The sequence below is a fragment of the Aricia agestis genome, chromosome 10 (assembly GCF_905147365.1).
Source record: "Aricia agestis chromosome 10, ilAriAges1.1, whole genome shotgun sequence".
In the NCBI taxonomy this organism is placed as follows: domain Eukaryota; kingdom Metazoa; phylum Arthropoda; class Insecta; order Lepidoptera; family Lycaenidae; genus Aricia; species Aricia agestis.
Window position 1 is genome coordinate 248,181 of NC_056415.1, and position 6,000 is coordinate 254,180.

The window sequence follows — 6,000 nt, forward strand, 5'->3', positions numbered from 1 at the left end:
TTTGATAATATAATAAGCCACTAAGTCTTCCGTTTAGAGGCTAAATGCTTAATTATGTTTTAAGGAGCAGCTGCACTCATCTTTATCGCTTTAAGGCCCAATTCACACCGGATCGGCAGCGGCCGGCAGCGGCGCGAAGAGCACTTTTAGTGTGAAATAATTTTAAACTTTATTTACATACTTATAACTACTAGTATCGCTTGAAAACTTCAAAAAGGCCTCGAGGCGCCGCGCGACCGTCGGCGGAAAGTGCTCGCGGCTTCCCGCGACCGCGCGCGTCGTCGCGAGGCGCCTCGAGGCGCCTCGAGGCGTCGCGAGGTGCCGCGAGCACTTTCCGCCGACGGACGCGCGGTGCACAGTGGATCGAAAATCGAGTATCAAGACATAAGAACTTGAATTTCCAGATGTCATTTTTTTGGGCTGAAATATGGTCTCCTAGTTGTTATTACATAATAAAATGTAAAAAGACGCAGCTACGTGCAAAAAAACCAAAAGAAATGACGTCTGGAAATTCAAGTTCCTATGTCTATGAAACTCGATTTTCGATCCACTGTGCGGCGCTCTGAAGGTAGCGCGCGGCCGCCAGCGGCCGCGAGCGTCCACAAGCGGCCGCGAGCGTCCACAAGCGGCCGCGAGCGTCTACAAGCGACCGTCCGCGGCGACGCGAGCCGCCTCTGCCGGCCTCGCCGCGCCTCTTCGCGCCTCTCCGCGCCGCTGCCGGCCGCTGCCGATCCGGTGTGAATTGGCCCTAAGAGTGTAATCGAGCCTGAAGTTCGCAATTTCAGCAGCTCCGATGCTCGTTTGTTGAATTTGCGGACTTTTGCGATGGCCTTTAGTTTGTTCCTATATAATTAGGGCAAAACTACCTGTTATTGACACTAGCTTGACTACTAATAAGAATGTTTAAGAAGCGTATTCAAGGTTTGTCGTCGTTGTCTAGCATGTGACTTTCAAGAGGCAAGGACAAGCAGATCTTGTATATGTATTTGCTGTGTAAATACATATTTTTATTAGTGAAAGGGTATATTATATAAATTATTTTTTGGAGTAAAATAACTGCGTTTCAAAATATATCGATCTTTAAAAGTAGCCACAAGTGTCAATATATGGATAATTTACCCTGTAGGTAGTATATGGCATATGCTCACTCTGTAGTATAGTAAGTGATGAAGTTCAATTATATACATTTAGATGTGAAATTTATATTTTTTTATACAATTAGATAGCAAAATGAAATGAATGTATCCTAAAGTGCGCGTGTCTATATCAACTGTTCTATAAATAATAAAGTTTTATACCAAATAATTATTGTTTTAATGAGTCTGTAGAGGCGTAGAGAAAATTTCAACTTTTATTTGAGTTTTTGTCGGTCGTGGACGCTTGCGGCAAGATTCGGGTAGTCACAAAGTATGGCACCCGTTATCAATAAAAATATCTACTTTAAATGGTTGACTTTGTAACGAGGGCAACACATGGCGTGCCCTCTCACTCGCATATTCCGGGGATTTTGGAAAGCCCGAGCGTGCCCCAAGCCCCCAACAGGCGACGCATCCGAGACTTGTTAAACTAATATGTATTCTGTGCCGAGAGTCGAGACGCACCCGCCAGATTCCCGCGCGCTACCGACTCGACTAGTTCGTAGTTCTTATTTTTTAATAGTTAATATCCGTAATTAAGATTTTAGATTCATCAAGTACTCTGGGAGTGCGGTCTCTGGCATGAGGAAAGAACCGATCTGTTAAACAGCTTCCAATGTGTCTCCGGAGTCGTATATTACAATGGCCTCGTAAGCAGCGTAAAGAATTTCAGTGCTTTCAAACGTTTTTGCCATAAATACTATTGGAAACAATCGAACACAAGTTTGCCATTATAAATAAATGTAATTTTTTATGAAGTAGGCATATTGTATTAAGTATAACTATTTTTTTTTCCCGTGGTGCATCCCACTTTGTTCGGACATCGATGTCATTACAATTTGGCTGTCTCCCGCTTTGCTTGGGGAGGGAAATTGGATATCTCCTACTCCTCCTACATTTCTTTTGATTAATTTCGTTGCGGGTCCCAAGAGATTTAGCTTGTCACTCGGGCACCCCTGAGATTATATCAAAGGGTTTTCGTGGTTGGTTACCACTGTTGATCCTGGCGACACAGGAGTTGCAGTGGTGGGAATGTGTAGTTGGCCTTTTGCCCGTTTTAAAAAATTAAGATTTTAGAGCGATTATATTTTTATATGTGTTGACGGAATTAACGTTGTAATATAGACTGGAGAACTGTTTTTACTGATAATTTATCACACCCCCGGTCAACGCATTAAAACTTGAAGTTGAAATACCGAGTAATGTTGAGTTATGCATTGATTCTTTCGTCTTTATTAAAAAGAATAAGGTACCTATAATTTTAATAAGTAAACGAAGAAATTAAGATCAAAAAGGTCTGCAAGACAGAATAACGCTGCACTTACAATAGAAATTAAGTACAGTTTACTCTCGATAAAAATGTTCCCGGCAGCCCTACGCACAGTGTACGGAGGAGACGAAAAATCGGAAATTTTCTATTTTCTTCAATTTTGAATAGGCATTAGTATAATGAATGCGAGAGTAGAACACCCGCGCGTGTCAATACACAATAGTTTTGATGCTACGAGTTACCAAAATTTAGCGTTTTTTTGCGGCCCGGAAGGGAAAAATCCATATTTCTCCAAAACTTTTACATAATAAATAAAATTTTGTATTCCACCTAAAAGCCTATTAAATAAGGTATATTTCAAGCCTTTTTCCTGATCCGCTGTGTCGATATTTTATCTACAATAAAATAATTTTCATTTTTAGGTTTTTATTTTTTTATCCAAAACCAAACAAAACGCGCAACCGAAAATAATATCGACAAATTGAAGGTATACAAGTATTCTATATACACAAAAAAAAAATCACCCGTGAGATCCGTTTTGTAACAGTTCTAAATTAATCTATTCAATTTACAAACTTAATTGTCAACAGGGCTATCAAACGACGCAACCGCAACGCTGGATTATATTTTGTAGTCTTTTCGTTTTGGCGTGAACATCACTTACCTTGTTTTTTTTAATAAATACTAGAAATAATATTAATTGATTGAAGTATTACGAACTGACATCCGATTTTTTTACCGACTTCTAAAAAAAGAGGAGGTTATGTGTTTTTTCTAAGACTTTTTTTATAATTTTAAATTATAGTCATAAAAGCATATATAACTTTCATACTATAAATGTTAATATATTATGTAACTATTTCTATTGCATTATTGACAGCCATCCATTGAAAGACGTATGGTGGCAGCCCTAGCGTAGGATTTCACGATCAAATATCTCCAATACTAAACGGATCTGGTAAGTGATTTTTTTTGTGTGTATAGAATGCTTGTATACCTTTAATTTGTCGATATTTTCGATTGCGCGTTTTGTTTGGTTTTGGATAAAAAAAATAAAAACCTAAAAATAAAATTATTTTATTATAGGTAAAATATCGACACAGTGGATCAGAAAAAAGGCTTGAAATATACCTTATTTAATAGGCTTTCAGGTGGAATACAAAATTTTATTTATTACGTAAATGTTTTGGAGAAATATGGACTTTTCGCTTCCGGGCCGCTAAAAATCGCCAAACTTTGGTAGCTTGTAGCATCAAAACTATTGTGTATTGACACGCGCGGGTGTTCTACTCTCGCATTCATTATACTAATGCCTATTCAAAATTGAAGAAAATAGAAAATTTCCGATTTTTCGTCTCCTCCGTACAGGCGTACACTGTGCTACCGTCCAATCAAAATCATTTTACATCGTACTAATCCGCACAATGGAGTGCATTACTCGCTTTAATCACCTTTATTAATAGGACAGAATTAATTAAAGCCTCCCACCTCTCCCTCCTTCTTTTCTCCCCCCCTTGGCCAGGGAAGGGACTTTTTTAAAAACGAATTCTTGTTCGTAATTGAATATAAGAGTTGTCATTAGACGTCGCCGGATACAATTAGCGCCAATTAGGTGAGACACTTTCTTTTGCCGTAAGATATTAGATGTTTTACTGAAAAAAAGGGAGTTTAGCTAAAAGTACTTAGACAACTTGTGTTCGACAATTTTGATAGATAAGTTAGCCTTAGCAATAGTAACTCAACGTAAAAACTTTCAAAAGTAGGTATGTTAATCAGACATTTCGATGGTAATAGTTTGGATACTGGATTAACACTTTTTATCCGGCAAAAGTACCTACAGGGCGCCGAGTGATACTGTAAAAACTAGTTAACCTTTATTTTGTAGGTCTCTAAGTTTTTGACTGTGATGATTACTACACAAATTATTATAGTCGACTTATGTTTTAAACAGAAAGTTACAAACAAAAGCAAGTACTCACCTTCTTGACAATTTGGAATATTAAAATACCCATATGTGTAGCTGCAGAGTACTGTGTGGGTACCGCGTCCTCTCGTGGGACACAATTAGGCGGACGAAATATTCAATGATCTGCCGGCGGCCGCCCGCGGGATCATTAAACTATTTATGTTGCGGTGTATTCAACAGAACACTCGCTTTTACCGAGAAAACACATTTCTTGGCGTTGCAAATTATAGCAAAGTTAAATTTTCAGCAATATTTATTTTCTTCAAAGGTGTTTAGTTTGGTATCTTTTTTCTGGTTTAGTGGTTGTTAAGTGACAAACATTCAGGGCCGGGGGCCAAAAAGGGGCGCCGAACGCAAACAAAAGGGGCGCCGCCTTTTTAGGGTTCCATACCCAAATGTTAAAAATGGGATCCTATTACTGAGACTTCGATGTCTGTTATTGATTGTACTGTCGGTTCTTGGTGGAAATTCATATTGAACACTAATAAAACACAACTTTTCGTGAACTTTTTCCACTATATTAAGATATTATTACAACTTTTAACAAATTACACGACCGGTTTCGAAACAAATCATCATCAGGTGTAAGTTTAACGTCGGTAGTTTTAAATAATTAAATATAATCAAAACAAACCTTAGGGTTGTCAGCATCATGGTATTTTTTACAACTTGGTAGAATTTTTCTTCCAAATACGACTATCTTCTACTGATGTTAAAAATAATATTTAGTTGAAATTACCCATTTAAATTGATAAATTAATAATATTATGCTGGTAATGTCACATATACAGATTTCAGAGCCTAAAATTAAGTAATAATTGTTAAATTTCTAACTTAAAATTAAAATATGTCACCAAATTTTCATAAAATTATTAAATGCCAAAAAAATAATATAAACAATGTCAAACTAACATTAATAAAACTTAATAAGACGATAAAATAATTGTCTAATTACATCACCAATAATTTAATTGAATTGTCCATAATATTACAATTATAAAAAATGAATGTCAAATAAATTAAACTAAATTAAATCATGTCAATAAATAAAATACAATGTCCATAAAATTACATAAAATTAATAAATATCATGTCAATAAATTAAATTAGCGGTGAAATGTAAATATAAATTAATGTATAAATAATAAAAGTTTAAATATCTTGTAATAATATTGAATTTGATAGGCATGTCTGGTCGTTTAACAAGTTCCCATATTTTTTATGTCTGTTGACTTCAAGTGCTTCGAGTGCGTCCATTTTCTTGCTTTTGGGTAAAACATGTAGGTATTTAATGCTCTTGTCAGGTTCAAAATTATGGTCATTATTATTTAAATGTTCAGCAAACGTAGATCTTTCTGTTTTTCTTTTCCAAGCTGTGATATGTTCTTTTATCCTGGTTTTAAATTTCCGCCCTGTCTGACCTATATATATTCCTCCACATGTTTCACAAGAAAGGCTGTATATTCCGCTATCGTCCGTGACGTTAAACTTGTCCTTGTTATTACACAACAGACTTTTTAGGGAACCCGTAGTGTAGAATTCTACTCTGGTCTCCTTATTTTGTAAAATCCTTTGAAACCTATACGATAAAGGGCCAATATAAGGTATTTTAACCCAAGTGCTATTTA